We start from the raw sequence: 27,574 nt of genomic DNA on the forward strand, positions 1-27,574 counted from the left end.
GAGTCCGATTTCTGCTGATAAGCAACAAGGTCCCAGCACAGTGTGTGTGTGTGTTAAAGGACAACTCTGGAACACACACACACACATACACATAGAAACCCAGCCAGTTCTGTGCAGCAGTTAAACTGGAGCAGCAGGCTGAGCTGAAATCAGACCCCTGTCCCTTTAAGACCACAGTGTGTCTCTGTTTGTCCAGCACTGATCACACCATTGTGGTCATGTGACTTTCACAGACAGGAGTCTGTGTCTGTGTATGTGTGTGTGTGTGTGTGTGTGTGTGTGTGTTTGTGTGTGTTAGCAAGAGAGACAAACACTCACATCAGCAGCTTACCCAAACTTTAGACCTCAAGTCTCACTACCCCACAATTTCATGCTGTGGACACTTTATTGGAAACACCTACTATACTTTGTGCTTACGCTCACTGGCCACTTTATTGGAAACACCTAATAGCTTGCTCCTCCACTCCTTGACCACTTTATTAGAAACACTCACTAACTTGTGTTTTCACTTCATGGCCACTTTAATAGAAATACCTACTGTACCTTGTGCTTCCACTCACTGGCCACTTTATTGGAAACACCTACTAGCTTGCTCCTACACTCCTTGACCACTTTATTAAAAAAACACACCTACTAACTTGTATTTTCACTTCCTGGCCACTTTAATAGAAACACCTACTGTACCTTGTGCTTCCACTCACTGGCCACTTTATTGGAAACACCTACTGTACCTTGTGTTTCCATTCATTGGCCCCTTTATAAGAAATTGTTGGATTTATCAGCCTCTCTAACCTTTACTTGACTTGTTGTGTGTGTATGTGTGTGTGTGTGTGTGTTTCACACAGCAGTGTGAACTGGGCTTTGCTGGTCAGTGTGTGAGCTGAGTCACAGTGTGAACGTGTGTTAGGTAAGGACGAAAGCTTTGACAAAACACCCTGAAAACCTGTGTAAAATGTGTGTGTGTGTGTGTGAAGGGTAAATGTAGTTGCTAAGCAAATTTGGTCTTCCTGCTCTAAATAAGGGCTACCTCACTGCTTCCTGGCGGATGGACTGGAAAAGCATGAACACACACACACACACACACACACTCTTGGACTGTGTTGTGTGTGTGTGTGTGTGCAGGAAATGAACTGCTCCTCAATGAAATAATCCTGCTAGTCACATGACTGCCCCTCATTTAATAATCCACTTATTGTGTGTTATGAGAGCTGAGATTCTGCCTGTCTGTAACCCTCTCCTCTCCTCCGCCGGGCCTGACCTTTAACCTCTCTATCCCTGACGTCGCCCTCGCTGGTTTCTCTGCTCTGTACTGTTCTGAACTGAAGATGATCTAATGAAGCCCTTCATTCACACCTGTTTATTCGGTCAGTGTTAGAAACTCTCATTAAGGGGAAAGGTGCTATGACTGTGACCCGAAGATTAGAAGGCCATCAGCAGTCGAAGTCAGAGAGAACACAGTTGGCCATGCTCTGTCTGGGTGGGTAGAATAAGTGGCGCTCTCTCTCAACCAACCAGCTGGGGATCCAGCGATTTTCTCCAAGCACATTGTGATGCTACCTAGTGATGCTGCATTGGTTTCAGTTGGAAAAAAGGGTAAAGGAGGCATGCACTTGAGAGACAGAAAGGCAGACAGATGGATAGACAGACCAGATAGACTGTCAGACAGACTGTTAAATTTCTTAATATTTTCTAAAATATAAAATTCTGGATAGTTGAAGATAAAACACCCCAGTATAAAGGAGATAGACAGACAAATAGATAGATAGAAGGTTTAGCATACAGTTAGACAAAGATAGTTAAATAGACTGACAGACTGATAAATAGACAGTCAGACCGTTAGAGCATTAAAGAGATACACAGACACAGAACGATAGATTAAAAATTCTATTTCCTGACCACTGTATTTAAAAAAACTACTAGCTTACTCTTTCTCTCGCTGGCTACTATATTACAAACACCTAGTATCTTGTGTTAACACTCACTGGCCACTTTATTAGAAACACCTACCTTGTAAGAACCAGTGTGTGGAGCCACAAGGTAGGTGATTTTCTGTTTTTGAGGTGAACAGACGAGTGTAATAATGATAACGTGTAAAGCAGAGTAAACGAAGACTGCAAGGAGCACAGCTGAATGCTGAAGCTCCTCTGGAATGTGGAGTTTATTTTGGCGCTGTGGTTCTAGACCCCTGCTGGAGAACCGAGATCTGGGCGCATCTCAGAAAGTGGAGGAACGAAAGCCAAAGTCCACATCTGGTGAACAGAACACAGCTGAAGTCTCGAGAGAGAAAAAGAGAGGAGGAGAGGGAGAGATTAGATGGTGGAGGGTGGGGAAGTTTCAGCATTTTTCCTCAACATTAGCATTTAGCCTGTGCTAAATGCTAGAGCGTGTGCAGCAGGCTAGCTGTGAGCACTAGATCGGCGCTAGCGTTAGCGTCTGATCACCCCTGTGAGCAGCTGAGGCTAATTCTGGCTCAGGCCGGGCGGGTGGGGGGTAGGCGGAAGGTGTAGGTCACCGCTAGTACGGGTAATTTGGGAAGGTAACATAACATCCTGCCCTGCAGGCGTACAGACGCACTGAGACACCGCGAGTGTGTGTGTGTGTGTGTGCGCGCGCGAGAGTATGTGTGAGAGAGCGAGACGACTGTACTGTGTAAGCAGATCCCGACGCCGCGGGTCGTCTGTCCGGGGTGTCGCCTTGTTCGTAGCGCTTTAATTACAGGAGTGGACGGATGGACGCGGGCCAGAGCGTGCAAAGGTGGCAAACCCAGGTCCAGAAAGTGCAGGGCTCATCAGCAGGCTGACTGCAGTTCCCCGGACATCCAGAGAATGGTGTTCTGGGTAATTCCAGGCCCGCTGCACTCGTTTACTCTCCTTCTCTTCTCTCCTCTTTATTTCAGTTTCTTTTATTTTTAGCAGCTTCCTAAAAATACGCCCACAATGTAGAGGTCCGGAGGTCGGCTAAAAACAAACCTGAGTGTGTGTGGGCGAGAGAGAGAGAGAGCGAGAGAGTCACTCTATATCTCTCTCTTTTACACACACACACACACTAGAGACACAAACTACACCTATGGTTTTGATTAGGGCTAAAACAAAAACTCATCTCCGTTTGCTTAAATTAAAAATAAACTAGATGTCAGATGTATATTGGCATGGAGTGTGTTACAGGTCAGAAGTGTAACTCTGGAATCTGTTACAGGTAGTGGTGTGACGTTGTCAATTGTGGTATGTGGTATGGAAAGTGTTACAAGTCAGTGGTGTAAAAGTGGTGTGTGTTACAGGCAGTGGTGTAACAGTGTGGAGTGTGTTACAGGTAGTGGTGTAACTCTCGAGTCTTTTACATGTTAGTGGTGTAACAGTGTGGATGAAGTGTGTTACAGGTAGTGGTGTAACATTCGAGTCTTACATGTTAGTGGTGTAACAGTGTGGATGCAGTGTGTTACAGGTAGTGGTGTAACTCTCGAGTCTTTTACATGTTAGTGGTGTAACAGTGTGGATGGAGTGTGTTACAGGTATTGGTGTAACATTCGGGTCTTTTACATGTTAGTGGTGTAACAGTGTAGATGGAGTGTGTTACAGGTAGTGGTGTAACTCTCGAGTCTTTTACATGTTAGTGGTGTAACAGTGTGGATGGAGTGTGTTACAGGTAGTGGTGTAACTCTCGAGTCTTTTACATGTTAGTGGTGTAACAGTGTGGATGGAGTGTGTTACAGGTATTGATGTAACATTCGAGTCTTTTACATGTTAGTGGTGTAACAGTGTAGATGGAGTGTGTTACAGGTCAGTGGTGTAACAGTGTGGATGGAGTGTGTTACAGGTAGTGGTGTAACATTAGAGTCTTTTACATGTTAGTGGTGTAACAGTGTAAATGGAGTGTGTTACAGGTCAGTGGTGTAACAGTGTGAATGGAGTGTGTTACAGGTAGTGGTGTAACATTCGAGTCTTTTACATGTTAGTGGTGTAACAGTGTAAATGGAGTGTGTTACAGGTAGTGGTTTAAGAGTGTGGATGGAGTATGTTACAGGCCAGTGGTGTAACAGTGTGGATGGAGTGTGTTACAGGTAATGGTGTAACAGTGTGGAGTGTGTTATGGATCAGAAATGTGTAGAACCTGTTTCAAACTTTTTGGAAACTTCTGTTTTGACTGTAAGAGTTCCAGAAGTTTCCAAATCTTCCTGTAGACAGTCTGTAGCATCTCCACGCCTCAGAAACAGAAGTGGTTTGAGGGTCAGGTCTAAGATTAGGACTAAGATTAGATTCTTTCCTCCAGAACACAGTGAAAGTGTTAGTGCTGCTATAAGCCTTTCACAATGGAGGCCTGTGAGGGGGATCCAGTCAGTCAGTGAGTGTGTGTGTGTGTGAGTGTGTGTGTTTGCGGGTTCGGAGCGTGTATCCGGCCGGAGCAGCTGGTGTGTATTTGCGTCCCTCCGTGTCCCTGAGCCCCAAGCTGCTTTTGGGATTAGCATTAGCATCAGCAACAGGTGATGGGGCCGTCCCGGTGGCACGGAGGGCTTAGCCGCTGCACGCTGGTCAATTTCACCCTTCAGTAATCCGCTTTCACCGCTGTCCCTGTGTTTGTTTATGTGTGTGTGTGTTTGCTGAGAATTCACCGTATGGACATACAACCATATTATATAAGATTACATTACTTTAAAGTACTTTATCATACATTACATTACATTTCGGGACATTACATTACATTGCATTGCATTACATTATTTTTCTTAGTATTACATTACTTTATGATATTTTACAATACATAGAATATAACATTACACATTACAGTACATTATCTAATATGTTACATTACATTATATATTACACTACATTAAATTACATTATATTCTATTACATTACATTGCATTGCTTTATATGCTGCACTAGATAAATATATGCATAAATATTACAGATTAATAACAATTGTAGTAAAACTCTGACAAGTATAGTTATAACACATTCCTGAACACACACACATACACACACACACACACACACACTCCTCCAAACTGGGCCCCATCTCTCTCTCTCTGTAACCTGGATTCTTCTCTCGTCCCTCCAGTGTTGTGGTGAAGGGTAGAGGGACACAGTTAGAAACCTGATTTCACCTTTGTTCTCAGTGTGCATGTGTGTGTGTGTGTGTGTGTGTGTGAGTGGATGTCTGTGAGTGTGTTAAGGAGGGGGGGGGGGCTGCTGAATTGAGGACAGTTGCTTTAATTGGTGATAACGGCCGTGGAGTAAGAGAGAATCTCTCTTTCTCTCTCTCTCATTCTCTCTCTCTTTTGCAAGGTAAACCAAAGAAGCCCCCAAATCCTTTCAGATAAATGTTTTTGAAGGGAAACTCCACACATCTTTCAAAAAATTCCTCCATAATTTAGTGTGTTTGAGACAATCCAAATGACCAAACGAATGGGTGAGTCTGGCTCCGCCTCTGCTCTCTACTCAACTCTCGACTCTGGTTGTAAATTTGACAATATGGCAGACTTTTTTGGCTTTATTTTTATAGAAAGGTATAAAAAATATATAAAAAAGTTCTCTGTTTCTGCAGATAATTTTGGAAAACAAAGGCGGAGTTGCCTTTTAACTGTAGTTAAAGTGTTTTGTGTGCATGTGGCTGTGGACCCCCTGCCTGGAACCTCTTTCCTTCCTCCGTTTTCTTCCCTCCATCTCCTCATGTGCTACTAATCAAGCCAGAGAACAGAGGTGACGTCAGTGGAGTGTGTGTAAGTGTGTGTGTGTGTCTGTGTTTGTGTGTGTGTGTGTGTGTGTGTGCCTGTGTGTTCTCCAGATGTGGATCACTTGAGCTCTGTAACAAAAAGGGTCTTATGAAACAAAATGTCCGCCCCACAGACTGGCCTGCAGGACTCACACACACACACACACACACACACACTCACACACAAACACACACACACTGGAGCTACGAGGCTAATTGAAGCTTATACTCTCAACAATTATCAATGAAGCTAATTGCATTCATAAGTTAAGGGAGAATTTTTTTTTTGCCGGCAGAATGCATCTACTGCAGCGTTTACGGTTTGATTATTTAAATAATTGCAATAATTAGGCAATTTCTTTTTTTTTCTTATTTTTTATCTGTATAACATTATATGTTATCGTAAATATCGAAGGTTTATCAAATGTTATCGAATTAAAAAATCGTGCAATGCAGGTAGATTCGTAGATACATGAACACAGAAGTATAAATGCGCACAGAAAGTTCCGCTATACACTATGTCTTAAATGCAGAGGTATAAATGAACCTTGAGACAGAGTGAGGTAGAATGAGGTACATTGATGTAGAGTGAGGTACAGTGTTGAAGAGTGAGGTAGTGTGAGGTACAGTGCTGTAGAGTTAGGTAGCATTAAGCAGAGTGAGGTAGAGCGAGGTACAGTGCTGTAGAGTTAAGTAGCATTAAGCAGAGTGAGGTAGGGTGAGGCAGAGTGAGCTACACTGATGTAGAGTGAGGTACAGTGTTAAAGAGTGAGGTAGTGTGAGGTACAGTGCTGTAGAGTTAGGTAGCATTAAGCAGAGTGAGGTAGAGTGAGCTACATTGATGTAGAGTGAGGTACAGTGTTAAAGAGTGAGGTACTGTGAGGTACAGTGCTGTAGAGTTAGGTAGCATTAAGCAGAGTGAGGTAGAGTGAGGAAGAGTGAGCTACATTGATGTAGAGTGAGGTACAGTGTTAAAGAGTGAGGTAGTGTGAGGTACAGTGCTGTAGAGTTAGGTAGCACTAAGCAGAGTGAGGCAGAGTGAGGTTCATTGATGTAGAGTGAGTTACAGTGTTGAAGAGTGAGGTAGTATGAGGTACAGTGTTGTTGAGTTAGGTAGAATTAAGCAGAGTGAGCTACATTGATGTAGAGTGAGGTACATTTTTAAAGAGTGAGGTAGTGTGTGGTACAGAGCTGTAGAGTTAGGTAGCATTAAGCAGAGTTAAGCAGAGTGAGGTAGAGTGAGCTACATTGATGTAAAGTGAGGTACAGTGCTGTAGAGTTAGGTAGCATTAAGCAGAGTTAAGCAGAGTGGGGTAGAGTGAGCTACATTGATGTAAAGTGAGGTACAGTGTTGAAGAGTGAGGTAGTGTGAGGTACAGTGCTGCAGAGTTAGGTAGCATTAAGCAGAGTGAGGTAGAGCAAGGTAAAGTGAGGTAGAGGTGAGGTGGAGTTGCAAGCTTACACCAAACTACTTCTTTTTCTGGAAAGCTTAAACTAATGTATTTATAAATTTATTTTGTTAATTTTTTTGTTTTGTATCAACATAAGGATATCCAACAGAATTATACACACCTACACTGATGACTAACTGGGTAATTTCATTGTGTGTGTGTGTTAGGGGTGTCACGATCTCGATATTTTATCGAAATCGAATCGAAATGAGGTCACGATCTCGAGTATCGAAGTCAAAAAGAGGATCGACGATCCCTCCCGCGCGCGCTACGCAAATAGCGCAGCGCGCTACGCAAATGGCGCGGCACCAACACAGCGCATCCTATTCATTTAAATAGAGATAGCCACTGCATGAGCGCAGTCGGCGGGAGTGTGATCACTGTTTTTATCTGTCCAACGGGGGAGGGGGGGCGGGGGTTGGGCGCGCAGGTTTTGTATCTGTATCTAACGGAGGGGTGGGTGCGCGCAGGTGAGAGCGTGTGAACTCGCTGAAATGCGTGTGTCAGTGTGACTTGAGAACACTGACTATAGATCACAGTGAGGTGGATTAAAAATCTTAAACTTATAATTGACTACACCTGTTGCTTTCCATTGAATTAAAAAAACATCTTTCTCTCAGATAAAGTAAACACAAGCGTGTTTCTGACTAAAATAAAAGCTTTTCAGGAGAGATATAAGTTATGTGTAAATATTTATAAGACAATACCCACATCACTTATCTAACCAGCCTGTACTGATTTCTGCCCCCCAATAATGCTTTCAATGACCTCTAATAGCCTTTAATAGTCTTCAGTAGCCTTTAAAAGACTTAACTGGCAGCCGTGGTGTGTCCACTAAACTCCGTAGTTATAAACATCCTGAGGTTAGCAGCGCGCTAACTGACCTGTTCATAATGTAATCCGAGCAGTGCCTCCGTGTCGGCTGTTCTAACCTGCTGCTGTTAGCTGCTTGGGCTGAAAGATGAACTGTAGTGAGCTGTATTATCCGGTTAGTGGGGTTAAAACCTTTATTTGTTTACAGAAACAGTAAAAACGGACTGGCTGAGCTCTGTAGCCCGTGGCTGGGCTGTACTGAAGTAGTGACTGAGTGAAGAGAGCGGGGCTTGTGCTGCTGCAGCTCCGACTAGTGGTTTGATGAAGAACTGCAGCTTCATGTAATGAGCAGTTTCACCAGCCATCCACAAACAGCTCTGATAAACTGCTTGTTTTAATAGTGCACACTGTTGCTACCAAAAAAGTCACTAGATGGCATTACCATATATATCTTAATAAATAATAATAATAATATTTATAATAATAATAATAATAATAATAATAATAATAATAAATATATTATTTAAATTTTATGAGGCATAAAATAATAACAAGAAAAAAAACAAGAAAATCGAGAATCGAATCGAATCGTGACCCTCAAATCGAAAATGAAATCGAATCGAGGATTTAGAGAATCGTGACACCCCTAGTGTGTGTGTGTGTTTCAGTGCAGCAGTAGTTTGTTTTGAGGTTGGGGGGGGGGGGGTTGTGTTAGGTGGACGTCTAATTATGACTCTGTGTGTTTCAACCTGACCCAGGTTTGACCACAGGTCGACCTCGGGTTAACCCCGGCCTAGCTGCGGTTAAACCGGTGTGTCTGCGCTGATCAGTTCTGCAGATAGCACTGCAGACCCCCCACTGTAAACTTTACGGTGGTACAGGCCGTAAACCCCTCCCACACCCAGTCTCCTCCCAGGCCCCACCCCCTCTCACACACACACATATACACACACATACACTTACTTCCAATACTACAATAAAGAAACCATTTCTTGGGTTGTTAAAAAAATCTATATATAAATACATAAATATATTATCTTCCACTAATATGAAGAATCCTGTAACCTGGCGAAAAAAAAAATTAAAACATTTCAAGGATCCAAATGGTTCTTAAATGGTTCTATAAAGAACTACAGCTTTTATTAAACACCCTAAAAAAATATGTAATTTTTGAGTTCAAACAAAAATAACGTCTATATATTTCTGATAAAAAGTGTAAGTTTTGACTTACAGTGTTGGAACCAGAGCTGGGCAATATGACCCAAAAAAAAAAACTTCGATTAAAAAAAAAAAAAATCAGATTTTCGATTTAAATATATTTTTTTCCCCTACTAAAATCTCCTAAAAGTCGCTAGAAGTCGCTAGAATGCCTAACTTCGCGCGGGAGAGAGGGGCGGGGCTAAGCTCAGGGCAGGGTGGTGAAAATTAAAACTTAGAAAAAAATCGATTTTCATAAAAACACATCGTCCTTAACTGTAAGTTCGAATTAATCGATAAAATCGATTAATCGCCCATCTCTAGTTGCAACCATATTTTAGTGCGCACAAATGATTTCTACCAATATTAAGAACTGCTATCAGAGAACATGCTAAGCATCTATACATTGTTCCATATTGAACCATAGCCATCACAGAAGAAAACTTAAGGAACCCTCTTTAAAAGTGCAAGTAAAATATTGAAAATATATCTATATATTACCGAAAAAAATGTTGGACCATCTATAAAGAACACTTCAACCAGGCAGAGAACCTTTTAAACAAGTCTATGATTTTTGTTTTGCAGTACTGAATCGATTTTTTTTAGTAACACAGTATTGATTGTTAATTATTAGTTTAGCTGTAAAAATTGGTGTCAGAAGTGGTTCATGTAGGTTTGCATTTAAACTCCGCCCACTATATAGAAGTGTTGTACTCACTGTTAGCTCTCACATTTCTGCTTGAATAAAAAGCCAACTTTCTTTTATTATTATTCAGGTATTCTTGTGTTTTTATGCTTTGATGTTTCACCAAGTGCACAGCTGTAGAGTATGTGATCAAAAAAGCTGCGGTTCCTTAGTAAAAAGAACTCTGCGGATATAAATGGCTTTTTTCCAGCACACGGACATAAACGTCCCGCTGGTTTATGTGTGTAGGGTGTGTTTGACCTTGCGTGCGTGTGTGTGTGTGTGTGCGTGTATTAAGTCTCCGCTCTGTCCCGTTAGCTGGAGGGTTTAACTTTAAGTGGTCAGGGTCGGGGTTGAGGGTCAGAGGTCAGTCTTTATGTGGAGCATCTGGCAGCAGTGTCGTGGTGAGGCCGGCTGACCTTCAGGCTTCGGGGGGTCAAACTGCTGAACCAGAATAAACAGAATAGAACATCCCAGACACACTCGTCCTGAGGTGAGGGGAGGGGCCTGAGCTGAGGATGCACGATGAGCGTGAGCCATAAGCGTGAATTATTGTTGGCATTATTTAACAGAGATGCTAGGTGGATGCTATGCTAGGTTTCAGAGTGGTTGATGTGGGTTACTAGGTGATTGTTCCTTTGTTGCTCAGGGATTGCTAGGTGGTTGCTATAGGTTGATGGGATGAATATTGTAGGTGACTAGGGGTTGCCATTGATTTCTGTGTAGTTACTGTAGGTTGCTAGGGGGTTGCTATGGTACTTTAGGTGGTTGCTCTGTTTTTTTAAGTGATTTTATGTGGTTAAGTCACATGTATATCTACACTATTGTATAGTATAACTACTGTACAATGTATATTTCCATAGTGTATGTCTATAATGTTCAGTTTTTATATAACTACTATATCGTTTTTATTCATAGTGTTCAGTGTATGCAGTTACTATATAGTGTGTATCTACAGCTCTGGAAAAAAAATAAGAGACCACTTAAAAATGATGAGTTTCTTTAATTTTATCAAATTAAAATCCTCTGGAAAATAATCAAGAGGAAGATGGATGACCACAAGCCATCAAACCAGACTGAATTTTTGCTAGAATTTTTGCACCAGGAGAGCAGGCATAAATTTATCCAAAAGCAGTGTGTAAGACTGGTGGAGGAGAAAAAGATTCCAAGATGCATGAAAACTGTGATTAAATACCAGGGTTATTTCACCAAATATTGATTTCTGAACTCTTAAAACTTTATGAATATTTATGAACTCGTTTTATTTGCATTATTTGATGTCTAAAAGCTCTGCACCTTTTTTATTATTTCAGCCATTTCTCATTTTCTGCAAATAAATGCTCTAAATTACAATATTTTTGGGAGAAAGGTTGTCCGTAGTTTATAGAATAAAACAACAATGTTCATTTTACTCAAATATATACCTATAAATAGCAAAATCAGAGAAACTGATTCAGAAACTGAAATGGTCTCTTAATTTTTTTTTCCAGAGCTGTATTGTATATAGAAAATATATTTATTGCATATTGTATAAATGTACTATTTGTACTTTGTATATTTCTTACTCTTTGGTGAGTGGGTGAGAGAGGAAGTGTTCAGGGCCTCTCAGACACAGCACAGATAAACCTTTGCACACACACACACACACACACACACACACACACACACACACTTTTGCTGTGTTTACTGATTTCTTTTCTCTTTTTTTTTCCCATGTGCCGTTCACCCTATCACCCTCACATCGACAGGTAAGGGCAACTACTGTGACTGTGTACTGTGATTGTGTGCATGTGTGTGTTTTTAAATGTGCATGTGTGTGTGCGTGTGTGTGTGTGTGTTGCAACCATAGTGAGGGAGGAACTGGGTCGGATGGTTTTGTGGTAGTGGCTTTCGCTGAACACACACACACGCACACACACACATACACACACTCTCTTTGATGTTGAAGAATAGACCAGCACACACACCACACTGACTGTCGTGGCTCGCTGGGTTTACCACCTGCACACACACACTCACACACACACACACACGCATACACACACACACACACAGCTTCTTGGTTTGGCGAATGCATTGTGTTTATTCGCAAAAACAGTACAGAGCATAAACTACATACTGTACACTACAGCCTACATACTACACCTTATAACCTACATACTACGCCTTATAGCCTACATACTACACCTTATTACCTACATACTACGCCTTATAAAATACACACTGAACCTTATAACCTACACATTACACCTTATAACCTACATACTGCACCCTACAGCCTACATACTACATATTATAACTTGCAGACTGTACTTTATAACCTACGTAGTACACCTTATAACATACACACTGTACCTTATAACCTACACATTACACCTTGTAACCTACATACTGTACCCTACAGCCTACATAGTACGTTTTATATATACTTCACATTGTACCCTGCAGCCTACAAAATATACCTTATAACCTACATACTGTGCGCTACAGCCTACATACTACACCTTATAACCTACATACTATGCCTTATAACCTACATACTACACCTTATATCCTACACACTGTACCCTACATCCTACATACTACACCTTATGACCTGTTTACTGTACCCTACATTCTACATACTACACCTTATAACCCACATACTGTACCCTACATCCTACATACTACACCTTATAACCTACATACTACACCTTATTGCCTACATACTATGCCTTATAACCTACATACTACACCTTATATCCTACACACTGTGCCCTGCATCCTACATACTACACCTTATGACCTGCACACTGTACCCTACATACTACACCTTATAACCCACATACTGTACCCTACAGCCTACATACTACATCTTATAACCCACATACTACACCTTATAACCCACATACTACACTTTATAACCCACACACTGTATCTTATAACCTACATACTATTCCCTACAGCCTATATACTACGCCTTATAACCTACATACTCTACCCTACACATAACAGTCTATAACCTACAAGCTTAACCTCTACAACTACACTACTCTGGACACACTACCCACTGCAGAATGCAGTGCACCGCCCCGTGCAGACAGCAGTGTGTGAGGAGTGTGTGGTGTGAGGAGTGTGTGTCTCTCACTGCTCTGTGGTTTGCAGTTACAGAAAGGAAGGAAGACTCGAGAAAAGAGCTGACTGTGTGTGTGTCTGTGTGTGTGCATGTGATGGGAGCATGCCTATATGCGTGCATGTGTGTGTGTGAGTGTGTGTGTGTGTGTGTGTGTGTGTGTGTGAGTGTGTGAGGTTAGACACACCCTTGAAGGTTTCTGTATCACTCAGCTCTCATTAAACTTTAATAGCTTCCTCTACTGCACTAGTGAGTGAGAGAGAGAGAGAAAGAGGGAGAGAAGAAAGAAAGACAGAAAGGAGAAAAAAAAGAGAGAGGGCGAGAGAGTAAAAGAAAAAGAGAGAAAAGAGAGGGAGAGAGAGAGAGATGAGAGAGAGAGAGGAAGAGAAGAGGGAGGGGAAGATAGATTGCTGTCTGAGTCTCCAGCCCGCTGGCTAGACTGCTGGAAGTTATTAGACACACACTCACACACACACACACACACACACACACAGCGAGAGAGAGAGAGAGAGAGAGAGAGAGAGAGAGAGAGAGTTGGCGTGACTCCATGACCCTTTTTAGTGACCTTGCTTTGCAAATAGAACAGAGAGAGTGTGAGCGAGAGAGAGAGAGAGAGAGAGAGAGCCCTCCTGTCTCTGTAGAGTGCAAATAAAAAAAGACAGGAGATGCAGTGTGTGTGGAGAGAGAGAGATAGAGTGTGTGGAGAGAGAGAGAGTGTGTGGAGAGACAGAGAGAGAGAGAGAGAGAGAGAGTGTGTGTGTGTGCAGAGAGAGAGTGTGTGTGTGTGTGTGCTGAGAGCAGGTAGTGTTAACTCTATCCTAGATCATCTGTCATTAATGAGGTTCTGACTGGGTTGTTTTTTTAGTTAGGTTTGTTTGGACAAGTGTGAACACCTCACTTGTGCTCAGGTTCACACCAAACTAGAGAACCGTGGTTCCGTCACAAATCACTTCACAATCAAAAGAACAGATGGGAACTGGTATTAGCACTAAACAAGTGTGATTTCTATAGTAATATCAGGAGAGGTAGTGAGCTTCCACTCATGGCGCCAAAATATTCAGAATCTATAAAGGAAGTTGGAAGTAGTTTGGTGTGTGCATTCACTGTGGACCTCTACCTCACCCTACATCACTCTACTTCTACTATGTCTGGTTCTACCTTGCTCTACTTCAATTGCCTAACTCTGCCTTGGTCTACTTCGCTTCGTACCACGGTCTGACTTTATCTACCTCACTTCACTTCATTCCAGCACAGACTACTTCACTGTACTTTGCTTTGTTTCACTCTACCTCACTCTACGTCTTTGTACCACACTCTGCCTCATTCTACCTCGCTCTGTCCTACTCTACCTAACTCTTCCTCGCGCTACTACACGCTACCTCACTCTGCCTCTTTATATCTCAATCTACCACGCTCCGCCTCACTTTACTATAATCTACCTCACTCTTCCTCACTCTACCTTTCTCTGCCTGGCTTTGCCTCACTCATAATGGTCTGACTTCATCTACCTCACTTTACCTCACTCCAGCACAGTACCTCACTGTACTTTGCTCTGCCTCACTCTATCTTGCTCTGCCTCACTTTACCTCTCTGTACCACACTCTGCCTCACTCTACCTTGCTCTGTCCAACTCTACCTCACTCTACCTCGTCCTGCCTTGCTTTGCCTCACTCTGCCTTGGTCTACCTCACTCTGTACAATGGTCAAACTTCATTTGCCTCACTTTAACTTACTCCAGCTCAGACTGCCTCACTCTGCTTCACTTTGCCTCACTATGTCTCAATCTACCTCACTCTCATTATGCCATATTAGCACAGTCTGCAGCTTGAAGAGCTCCCTCTTTGGCTGCATGCAGGTAATACAGTTTGAGTTTGCTCCTATACAAGCTGTTTTTGCAGCTCTTTCAATGCATTAAAAATCATTACAAATCATAATAATCACAATAACGATAAAACTACTATTAATCATGCAGCCCTAATGCTTTATGCTCTTACCAGTGACTAATTGAGTTCAGCCACTGTCTTCTTGCCATGAACAGGAAGAGTTGATCCATTTTTTTATTTTTTTTTTACGCAAATGAATCATTTTACAGAGTTTGGCCCCATTTTACTGCAGTAATTCACTCTTCTTTTTTTTTTTACAGAGCCTGGGGTCATAGTTCATATAGGAGAGTCGGTGTGTGCAGAGTTAAAAAGATTCAGTACTTGAAGCATATTTTAACATAACAAAAATATATCTATTATTTAAAGTTTCAGTGTTAAGAAGGAAATGTGTGCTAAATTTTGATGAATCCCAGCAAATTTTGATTGTTTTTAATCAATCGACAGCACTAGCAGATACATATTATATTTACATGAGGCCCTGTTTAGTCCAGGAAGACTTTGCTAGGATTAGGCTGCAGTTTGAGGAGAGTAGCAGAGTAGTCTTAGCTTAGCTTTTAGCATGTTTTAAATATTTTACCTCCTTATTGAGCTCACATTTCTCTGGGAGAGAAACTGTTCTTTAGTAATTTTAGTCTTTTAGTAATTTTCCTTTCAAAATGTTTATCATTCTCTCTCATGTTCGTGTACATTTCAATCAGTTGAAGAAACCCCGTCTCGGAGACGCACGTCCTGCTTTTATATAAGAGTGATTCATATGTATTTGCATATAGAGACGTGTTGTAACTGCGCTGCTGTGCTCTGCTGAGTGTGTGCTGTTAGGACTGAAATGCTTTTGAATCTGGAGTTTATTTTGGCACACGTTCTCGCTTAGAACAGGCCCCGGATGTGTGTGTCTGTGTGTGTATATGTGTGTGTGTGTGTGTGTGTATGTATGTGTGTGTACATTTTGAATGAGGTCTGCTGCTGGCGAGCAGATGTAGCCGCTCACACACTCGCTGTAAAGAATGCTCTCTGTGTTTGGGGCTGAAAGCTGGTGCTAATCTCAGCACAGAAACACAACCAGCTGCAGCTCCAGGCTACATCTGCAGCCACCTCTCACACAGACACACACACACAAACACACACACACACACACACACAAACACATACACAACAACAACAAACACTAGAGCACAGTCGATGTGAGACGATTGGAGACGCTACAGCTTTTTTTTTTTTTTTTTTTTCAAAGCTAAGATTCAAAGCTAGCCCTTGAGTTGATGATCTAAGATCTGATCAGGTCCAACCAACTGATGCTACTACATAAAAAAAAAATCCAGCCTGGTACAAACTCATGTGTTTGAGATCAGATCAGATCAGATGAAATCCAAGTGGTTCAGCTCTGTACCTTTTAGAGCTGTAAGATAAATCCAATCTCAGTATTTTTCAAGAAGAAATCATCTGGAAACTTGATATATTTTGGGAGGAATAGCAGAGCTGTTGTGTGGGAGTTCAATCAGAAGTGTGTGTTCTGTGGCTCAGGGTGGTCCAACAGACTAAAGGCTGGTTTATACATCTGCGTTGAAGCTAAGCAGTAGCCTATGTGCAGCCATATACCCTACGCCTACACACCTCCGCAGAAATAACTTAACTTAAATTAGTGTTGCACGGTTTACTGATACTAGAAAAGTATCTCAATACTTCTTCATTAAAAACAGTACATTGCCGGTACTTTAACCCAATCAGCACTAGGCTCTGCATTGCCCACAAAGATCACAGATTATCGTCTTCTCAACTTAATAAGTCAAGAATGCCCCAAAACATCAGCATAAACCATATACAGATCTTGAAAAAAATAAGAGACCACAAAAAAAAAGAGTTTTCTTTGATTTTACCAAATTACAAACCTCTGGAATATAATCAAGAGGAAGATGGATGATCACAAGCCTTTAAACCAAACTGAACTGCTTGAATTTTTCTCCAGAAGTGAACAGCATAAAGTTATTCAAAAGCAGTGTGTAAGACTGGTGGAGGAGAACATGAAAACTTTGATTAAAAACAGTGTTATTCTACAAATATAGATTTTTGAACTCTTAAAACTTTATGAACATGAACTTTGCATCATTTGAGGTCTGAAAACGTTGTAATAAGAATAACCTTGTAAGAGTGTCAGCTAAATTCCATAAATGTAAATGTAATCCATTGTAGAAAACACTCAAAAATAAACATTCCTTCAAAGTTTCTTTCAAAGTAACTTTCTGTGAATCGTTAACTGCTTTATTACTCTTTAGTTTTTAGTCACACACTTGCGTTCTGAAGTGTATTCCAGTGTCTAAGGAGAGCTCTGTGTCGTCTCTGAGTTTCCCTGCTAAGTTTCTGCCCACTTATTCTTGCATTTGCAGTTTAAACTGCAGAGCGATGCTAAGGCACTGACACACAAAGTAAAGTATGCATAAAAACGCACACAGAGATTTAGACAAGATCTTGACTTGACGCAAAAGTTTAAAAAATATGAAAAGAGGCGGAGTCTGACTTTTACATGTGTTCATGCTTCTGAAGCATGTACTAGTCTTCACTTTTCTAGTGTTGGGAACTTTTTCGTTATAGGGAAAGTAGGGGCTTATTGGCCTTCTAGATTAAGGAAAAAATGTCTGTGTTCTCTGAGCTGAGCTACAGTAGTGTGTGTTATTCTCTAGTTACCTGAGTGGTCAGGTGTGTGTGAACTGGGCAGCTGGCCAAAATAGATCAACTGACGTCAGCGTCCCCCAGAGGAGCCGAGAGGAACCCAGGCTTAAACAGCCGAGTCTAGCTGTCTGAGATGTGCATGACTTTAACTAGCTCTTTGTGTGTGTGTGTGTGTTGGTGGAAAAAGATGTTATTTGCCAATTCAAGAGGGTACATCCCAATTCCCTCGCTTTCCCCTTCGTACTTTCCAACTTCCTCTCTCTCTCTCTCTCTCTCTCTCTCTCTCTCTCTCTCTCTCATAGTTATGTAAATCTCTCTCTTATGCATTCCCAGTCTGCTGCATCCAGTCGGCAGTTCACACTAAAATCTCCAAAATCCAATCAATCCAATCTACCACATTAATAATCAAATAATTTGTACCTAGTTTACCTGATTACTTTATTACTTTTTAGATACTTTGCTTCCAGTCTACCTGATTACTTTTTTAGATACTTTGCTCCCAGTCTACCTGATTACTTTTTTAGATACTTTGCTCCCAGTCTACCTGATTACTTTTTTAGATACTTTGCTCCCAGTCTACCTGATTACTTTTTTAGATACTTTGCTCCCAGTCTACCAGATTACTTTTTTATATACTTTGCTCCCAGTCTACCTGATTACTTTTTAGATACTTTGCTCCCAGTCTACCTGATTACTTTTTTAGATACTTTGCTCCCAGTCTACCAGATTACTTTTTTAGATACTTTGCTCCCAGTCTACCAAATAACTTTTTTATATACTTTGCTCCCAGTCTACCTGATTACTTTTTAGATACTTTGCTCCCAGTCTACCAGATTACTTTTTTTATATACTTTGCTCCCAGTCTACCTGTTTACTTTTTTATATACTTTGCTCCCAGTCTACCTGATTACTTTTTAGATACTTTGCTCCCAGTCTACCAGATTACTTTTTATATACTTTGCTCCCAGTCTACCAGATTACTTTTTATATACTTTGCTCCCAGTCTACCTGTTTACTTTTTTAGATACTTTGCTCTTAGTCTACCAGATTACTTTTTTAGATACTTTGCACCCAGTCTACCAGATTACTTTTTTAGATACTTTGCTCCCAGTCTACCAGATTACTTTTTTAGATACTTTGCTCCCAGTCTACCAGATTACTTTTTAGATACTTTGCTCCCAGTCTACCAGATTACTTTTTTATATACTTTGCTCCCAGTCTACCAGATTACTTTTTATATACTTTGCTCCCAGTCTACCAGATTACTTTTTTAGATACTTTGCTCCCAGTCTACCTGATTACTTTTTTAGATACTTTGCTCCCAGTCTACCAGATTACTTTTTAGATACTTTGCTCCCAGTCTACCAGATTACTTTTTTAGATACTTTGCTCCCAATCTACCTGATTACGTTTTTAGATACTTTGCTTCCAGTCTACCTGATTACTTGCCAGATACTTTGTTTCCAATCTACTAGATTACGTGATTTAGGTACTTTGTATTCAGTCTCACAGATTGCTAATTAGATATTTCTTCTGTGATGTCTCTCTCTCTCTCTCTCTCTCTCTCTCTCTCTTTCTCTGAATTGGTCATTCACTCCATCTGTGGCCTTATGTAACTAGAACAGTTCTGCAGGATTTTGGGGAGTTACGTCACTGACACACACACACACACACACACACACACAAAGAGACACACATATATTTTACTTTTACTGCATGAATGGACTGTAAAATTACATTTAAATGTGTGTGTGTGTGTGACCACACTGCTGGATTTTACACTCGTCTTTTACGCCGTTCTGTTATTTCTACACTGATCTCACCTCACAACTATTAACAACTCCACTGAGAGAGAGACGCTGACGCACAGAGAAAGAGAGAGAGAGAGAGATGGATAAAAGAAATAGGGAAGGAAAGAATTACAGACAGACAGGAGGATGGAGACAGGGGGAATAAGAGAGAGGGAGAGTGTGTGTGTGTGTGTGTGTGTATGTGCGCATTTGGCTGTGTTGGACTGTTATGTCGGTTTCTATGGAGAAAAACACTCACGCTGCCAGAGAGAGAAAGAGAAAGAGAGGGGGAGAGAAAGAGGGAGAGAGGGAGAAAAAGAGAGAAAGAGAGAGAGAGAGAGGGAGAGAGAGAGAGAAGGGGAATACGATGTCGGAAAAGATGAAATCTGATCCAAGACTGTAGCAGGATGTGGAAGGTGTGGAAACACAGCACCGCACACACACACACACACACACACACACAGTCACTGTCTTGGGGTTTAGCCTGGAGCGTCTGTCTCTGTATGAGATGAGTTAGAACTCGCTGTCTGTCAGTCTGTAAGAACCAGGGATGATAAATAGAGCTGCTGGTGTGTTTTTGCGGCTGGATTCAATCTACCAGTTTCCCATCAGCGGTACAGATAATTTTCCAGATTCAACCCGAAGTATATTTGATGACTGGGGCGTGTGGGGAAATCCCAGAATTCACTTCTATATTGTTTAATTATATTCCTGGTGTTTTAGTTGAGAACTGTTTTGAGGCAGAGCACCTAAAACTAACAGCGAGAAATAATGTGTTATAACAGGTCTTTGTGCGCTCTAAGTAAAGTGACAGACTTTCACTGTAGGACTAAATTATTAATGATAGAGATATACTGTTTTAACATATATATATATATATATATATATATATATATATATTATAAGCACAACTTATAATGTATTATGATAACAGGTCATAATGCTGAACAAACATGGCTATAATGGGTTATGCATTTTTGTAAACATTTATAGCCATGTTTATAATGCCTTATGAATGCATTATAATATGTTATGAATGTGGTTATAGCGTCTAATAAAGATGACATTCATAGAAAGTGTTACCAATACGTTTTGTTAGAATAATTATCGCTTTTTGTATTTTTTGAATTAGAAAATGTTAGATTTTATAAAAAGGTACAAAAAAAATACAGTTTGGGAAACGAAAGGTACCAGTATTGAAAAATGATAAACGGTGCCCAGCCCTACAGAGAACTTAACTGTGTGTGGGCATGGTTCCACTTTATGGAGTAACACTCTAACACACACACACACACACACACACACAGACATATAGAAACTCCATACACCTGTGTCTCACTTCTTGTTTCCCACAAACAGTCAGACAGAGATTTAAGTCTCCACCCCTCCCACTCCGTCTCTGTTCCGCGACGCTTTAAACAGTAATTTGGTTCTTAATCCTGTTTAAAATCCAGTGTGAACGCAGGCCGGACTGGAAATCCCAGTTAAAGTGGATCCAGCAGTTTCTCTGCAGCAGAGCCAGGACAGTCCCCGGGAGATCAGTGGCTATATTTTGTCTGAACAGAAGGTGGTCCTTCAGCAGAAATACAGTGACGTTCTAAATCACAGCCAGCAGATATATAATCTTTCTTCAGTGCTTCAATTCAGCTGAGAAATGTTTAGGAAAAACACTGCAGGAATGGATTTAGATAGAGAGAGTGTGGAGTAATGAACTGCCAGACATTCCAGATTCCAGAAGAATATCAGGTTCTTTTTATCTGCAAATGTGAACACAAAGACTCCTCGACATTCTGCGAACGGACTGTGGGTGTGAAAGATCCTAATACAGAACACTTGCGGTATAAGTATGACAGTAATATCCTGGGTTTAGAAAGAGAGAGAGTGCGTGTATGTGTGTGAAGGTGTGTTTGTGTGTATGTAAGAGAGTGTGTGTGTGTGTGTGTGTGTGAGGTGACTGTAAGGTCAGTGGAGGCGGTTGTTGCCTCATTTTGAAAACCAGTTAGGAAACGCAGTCTTTCGGCAGTAGTTGTCTGTCTCTCTCTCTCTCTCTCTTTCTCTCTCTCTCACACACACAAACACATTTCGCAACAATTATATTCCTGTTAAGACTAAAATATACAGAAAACATTTATTTTTAGAGATTTACAGTGAATTTCATAAGGATTTAGAAAGTGGCAGATGTTTTGTTTTCTTCCAGCTTTAAAAACCAGAGTAAAGGGTTTAAAAGGCTCAAGACACAAATTCAGATTCAGTTCTCAGAATCAGTGCTAAAAATCTGAATCACCACTAATAATCTGAATCAATGCTCAATCAATCTATGATCTACACTGAAAAAAAAATATATGAGTAAAATTTACTTAAAAAAAAGGTTAGCAACTTTCTGCATTTGCTTTTTTTTAAAGTAAATTTAATTTCAGATAAATTTAAGGAACCAGGTTTCAATCCTTTCTTTAAGGAACCTTTGCTTAATTTCTGCATACAATATTACCTAATTACAATTACTTAATTTATACAATTTTACTCAAATAATTTTATGATACATAATATATTATAATTCCAGAAATTTAAACATTTTTAGTTAAAACACACAGATTACGCTGACTCAACACATGGATGGCAGGTAATACATCCTTTTTAGTGTCATCCATGTGTTGTATGCAGAAATTAAGTAAAGTTTACTAAAAGAAAGGATTGACTGAAGTTCAGTTCACTTATTTACTCTATGTAACATTTAAGTCTTAAAACTGAGTTTGAGTTACTTAAATTTATCTGAAATCAAATTTACTTGAAAAAAGCAAATGCAGAAAGTTGCGAAACATTTTTAAAGTAGATTTTACGCGTTATTTTTTTCAGTGTAAATCAGTGCTAACAATCAACATCAGCAATCAGAATCAGTACTCAGAATCAGCATTTTGAATCGGCTCTCAAAAATCAATAATCAGAATTAGACTTTAATTACAATCACTTTTAAGAATCAGTGCTCAGTGAATCAGTGTTAAGAATCAGAATTAATGCTGAGTTTTTTTCTTTTTCTTTCTCTCTCTCTCTCTCTCTCTCTCTCTCTCTGTATCTTTTTATTTCTCTCTCTCTCTCTCGCTCTGGTTTCTGCAATTAATCCACTGCTGGGAGAAAACCTTGCAGCTCCTTTTTTTCACTCTTTCCTTTCTTTGTTTTTTTCTCTCTCAAACCACAACATCCTGTCGTTCGTCTCCCTCTCTCCCTCCTCCTTTTTTCCTTCACTCAGCCATGTTTCTCCCACACTTCCTCTGTCTGAGGGTGGAAACACCCTACTACCTTGTGCTTAAACTCACTGACCACTTTATTTGAAAAAAACAAAATACTGGACCTTGTGCCTAAACTTACTGGCCACTTTATTAGAAACACCTACTGGACCTTGTGCTTAAACTCACTGGCCACTTTATTAAAAAAAAAATACTGTACCTGCTGCTTTTATTCACTGGCCACTTTATTAGAAACACCCACAGTACCTTGTGCTTTCTCTTACTGGCCACTTTATTAGAAACAGGTGTAAGAGGTGGTAGAGCTAGGGTCAGTGGGAATGTATCAGTAACTGATCAGTAATTGAGTTAGTGTGTAATGGTTAAAATGTAGCTTAGCGCTAACCGGAGCAGAGATAGTGTTGGGTATGATGCTCGCTGGACCAGTTTTTGCTGGGTGGTTTTTGGGAAACTCAGGCCAGGTCAGCTTTAGTGCGCTGGGTTGGTGAACTCTTTGTGACCTGAGAGTGACCAGCTGACCATGGCTGGACTTTATGGAGCCCTTGATTTGGGTGGCTGTAAACTTCAGACTGTTTACGGCTCAGGAATGGCTCCTCACCTTCTGATGAACCCTCACACACACTCACACAGGGTGACCCCAACTTCACCCGGAGGTTTACAGGCCTTTTTACAGCCTGATAGCCTCCTGTCCCAACACTCACACACACACACACACACACACACATAAAAAACACATACACACACACACACACACACACACACACATAAAAAACACATACACACACACACACACACACACACACAGGTCATCCCTCTGTATTTCAAAACGATATTTTTGTTTTTCTTTCCCTTCTTTAGTTCTGCAAATGTTTCTGAGATTACTGCATGTCAGGAGTGTGTGTGTGTGTGTGTGTGTGTGTTTGTGTGCCATTTTGCAAAACATTTTTCTCCCTCAGTTTCCTCCCTTTCTGTTAATGTAGACACTTTCAGAAAATGTGATTAGTAATTAGTTCTTATTTAGCTAAGCTACCATGTTTACTCTAAAAGTTAGCCCTGGAGCTAATGTAGTTTGTAGAAGTAAGCTTCCATTACTTGTTAGCAAGATTTGCTTCAGAGCTCTAGTGCTAATTGTTGAAGTGGATAGGCAGGCATCCATTAGTTGTTAGTTACGTTAGCCTCGTAGCTCCAGTGCTAATTGTTGAAGTGTATTAGCAGGCATCCATTAGTTGTTAGCTACGTTAGCCTCGTAGCTCTAGTGCTTATTGTTGAAGTATATAGGCAGGCATCCATTAGTTGTTAGTTATGTTAGCCTCGTAGCTCCAGTGCTAATTGTTGAAGTGTATAGGCAGGCATCTATTAGTTGTTAGCTACTTTAGCCTCGTAGCTCCAGTGCTAATTGTTGAAGTGTATAGGCAGGCATCCATTAGTTGTTAGCTACGTTAGCCTCGTAGCTCCAGTGCTAATTGTTAAAGTGTATTGGCAGGGATCCATTAGTTATTGGTTATATTAGACTCGTAGCTCCAGTGCTAATTATTAAAGTGTATAGGCTGGCATCCATTAGTTGTTAGCTACGTTAGCCTCTTAGCTCCAGTGCTAATTGTTAAAGTGTTTAGGCAGGCATCTATTAGTTGTTAGTTACGTTAGCCTCGTAGCTTCAGTGCTAACTGTTGAAGTGTATAGGCAGGCATCCATTAGTTGTTAGCTAAGTTAGCCTCGTAGCTCCAGTGCTAATTGTAGAAGTATATAGGCAGGCATCCATTAGTTGTTAGTTACATTAGCTTTGTAGCTCCAGTGCTAACTGGTGAGGTATAAACTTCCATTACTTGGCTTTTTTTATTTTTGTTTTTACTGAAGTATTGCTGTAATAAAAAGAGAGAGCTGCTGTGTAACTAATACTGTTTTTCTCTCTCTCTTTCTTTCTCTCTCTCTTATTTCATGTTGATCCTCCGGACTTCTTTACTTCATCAGCAGGTAAGAAATGCTTCTGTTTACTCGGAATTTACTCTGCAGTGTGTGTATTTGTGTGTGTGTGTGTGTGTGTGTTTAAATGTAGGTATTGTAATATACACTAAGGCAGGAGGAGCTACGGTTTCTCAGTAGAGTTAAATGAGAGTTTTGTCCAATTGAGCAGCTGTAGCAGTGGGAGGATACCTGGAGTGGCGAGTGGGTGGGGCCTGGAGCGTACTGATAGAACAAGCAGTAGCCATTTGGCTCCGTCCCAAATGCAGCAGAAATGCAAAGCTGGCATCAGATTTTTTCACAGAGTCACACCTTACCTCTATCTCTCTCTCTCTGGCCTCATTCCAAGCCTCTTTTCAGTAGACAGACTCCTCCCACTCTGGGATGCTGTCACATGAAGCACTTCCAGCTAGGCTGTGTGTGTGTGTGTGTTTGTGTGTTTGTGTGTATGTGTGTGTGTGTGTGTGTGAGTGTGTATATGAGGGCCAACACTGGGTTGGGGGGTCACGTGGGATTCCAGGGCTGCTAAGCTGATCAGGGAGAAAAAGTGTGTGTGTGTGTGTGTGTGTGTGACCTACATTGCAGTGCTCTGGTGTGCAGTTCTGTGGGAAACACCATCAGACCGTCCCGCCTTTCCACCCCGTCAACCCGTCTAACGAGAAATCCCTCCATCCACAACGCCCTCCTTGCTCTCTCTTCTACTCTCTTTCTCTCTCTCTTTTTTTTTACTCTCTCGCTCACCCTCTCACCCTGTCTCTCTCTCTCTCCCCCTCTGATTTGCATAATTTAAAGCAGTAGCAGGGTTTGCTCTGTTCCCACGGGTGCTCTGAAAGCTGGAATTATGGTCTGCAGTGAAACTCTGTGTGTGTGTGTGTGTGTGTGTGTGTGTGTATGAGAGAGAGTGTGTGTATGTGTTCTGTGTGTGTTTGGGTGGGACTAACTCTTAATCTGAGCAGATTATCGTCTGGCCTCAGATCTGTCTGTCTGTCTGAGCGGCAAATCAGAGATTAAAAGATGAGACAGCAACTTCAGCCCCTCTCTGTAGCATTCTCTGCAAAGCCCCGCCCCCAAGCAACTACAGCGCCCTTTTTTAATATTCCCTGCAATGCCCCTTTTGCAAGAAACTACAACATATGCTTTAAAAGTTCTCTCGAAAGCCCCACAAATAAACAACTACAACCTCTACTTTCAGTATTCTCTCTAAAGCCCCACCCCAAAACAACTAAAGCCCCACCCATAAACAACTACAGTCTATACTGTAAGTTTTCTCTATATAGCACCGACCCCAGTTAACTACAGGCTCTACTTTAAATGTTCTTTCTAAAGCCCCACCCCTAAACAACTACAGCTTCTACTTTAAGTATTCTCTCTAAAGCCACACCCCAAAACAACTAAAGCCCCACCCATAAACAACTACAGTCTATACTGTAGTTCTCTCTAAAGCCACACCCCCAAACAACTACAGCCTCTACTTTAAATGTTCTCTCTAAAGCCACACCCCAAAAACAACTACAGCCTCTACTTTAAATGTTCTCTCTAAAGCCCCACCCTAAAACAACTAAAGCCCCACCCATAAAAAACTACAGTCTATACTTTAAGTTTTCTCTATATAGCACCGGCTCAATTTAACCACAGGCTCTATTTCAAATGCCTCTCTCTAAAGCCACACCCCCAAACAACTAAAGCCCCACCCATAAACAACTACAGTCTATACTGTAAGTTTTCTCTATATAGCACCGACCCCAGTTAACTACAGCCTCTACTTTAAGTATTCTCTCTAAAGCCCCACCCTAAAACAACTAAAGCCCCACCCATAAAAAAACTACAGTCTATACTTTAAGTTTTCTCTATATAGCACCAGCTCTAGTTAACCACAGGCTCTATTTCAAATGCCTCTCTCTAAAGCCACACCCCCAAACAACTACAGCCTCTACTTTAAATGTTCTCTCTAAAGCCACACCCCAAAAACAACTACAGCCTCTACTTTAGGTATTCTCTCTAAAGCCCCACCCTAAAACAACTAAAGCCCCACCCATAAAAAACTACAGTCTATACTACAGGCTCTATTTTAAATGTTCTCTCTAAAGCCACACCCCTAAACAACTACAGCCTCTAGTTTAAGTATTCTCTCTAAAGGCACACCCCCAAACAACTATAGTCTTTACTTTAAGGATTTTCTCTAAAGCCCCACCCCTAACCAACTACAGCCTCTACTTTAAGTATTCGCTCCAAAACCCCGCCCATAACCAACTATAGCTCCTCCCCTAATATTCTCTGCAATGCCAAGTTTATATAAAAAAATGACAGCCCTTTTCTTGAGTGCTCCATATAATGCCCCGCCTCCAAACAACTGTAGCCCCGCCCTCTATTGTTCTCTTCACTGGCATGTTTAAAAGCAAATACAGCCCCTTGTTTCAGTGTTCCCTGTAAAGCCCCACCCTAAAACAACTACAACTATCTCCTTGTCTTGATTGGTTGAGTGTTCTTAGCCACACCTCCTTGTTCGATTTGGTTGGTTGTTGGTGGCCCTGCTTAGTTTTCATTTTAGAATAAAAACAAAAACACCCTGATCTCTGTCAAGACTTGTCCTGACTCTGTGAGCTGGTTTCTTTCAGGTCCTTTACCTAACCTCTGTCACTCACTTGCTGGCTTCAGAGCTAATGAACAAGCTCCTGATTGATCACCTATAGACTGCAGGCAGACTGAGCGAGACAATGTATTGATTAGTCTCTCGTTTTCTCCCTCTCTCTCTATCTCTCTCTCTCTCTCTCACACACACACACATCCACACACTCAAAGACACACACACACACACACACACACACACACATCCACACACTCAAAGACACACAAACTTAAATGTACGTCAGTCAGGCGCATACACTCAGTTACTCACTCATTGTCTTCCAGACCAGCAGTATTGATAGATAGTTTGTGTGTGTGTGTGAGTGATGTTTAGTCTGCTTCCACCAACATTCAGACTGAAACTGAACTAAACCAGAACTGAAATATTAACACAATACATTGTAACACACAGTATCACACCACACACTCTATAGCCACTTTATTAGA

General features: G+C 41.1%; 1 protein-coding gene and 1 long non-coding RNA gene across 4 annotated transcripts in view; one reads left to right on the forward strand and one right to left on the reverse strand.

Moving 5' to 3' along the window:
- The window catches only part of skia (v-ski avian sarcoma viral oncogene homolog a), a 64,990-nt gene that overhangs the window by 19,694 nt on the left and 17,722 nt on the right, over positions 1-27,574 (forward strand). The gene's annotated exons all lie outside the window — the stretch shown is intronic.
- On the reverse strand, positions 17,885-18,857 carry LOC125806049 (uncharacterized). Of its 2 annotated transcripts, none has more exons than XR_007441363.1 (4): positions 18,781-18,857; positions 18,595-18,673; positions 18,067-18,166; positions 17,885-17,958 (listed from the first exon to the last, which is right to left on the reverse strand). It is a non-coding gene; the product is annotated as an uncharacterized LOC125806049 (long non-coding RNA). The 2 variants fall into 2 exon arrangements; XR_007441362.1 differs by having other exon boundaries at positions 18,031-18,166.

The sequence above is a fragment of the Astyanax mexicanus genome, chromosome 12, assembly GCF_023375975.1.
Source record: "Astyanax mexicanus isolate ESR-SI-001 chromosome 12, AstMex3_surface, whole genome shotgun sequence".
NCBI classification, from domain to species: Eukaryota; Metazoa; Chordata; class Actinopteri; order Characiformes; family Acestrorhamphidae; genus Astyanax; species Astyanax mexicanus.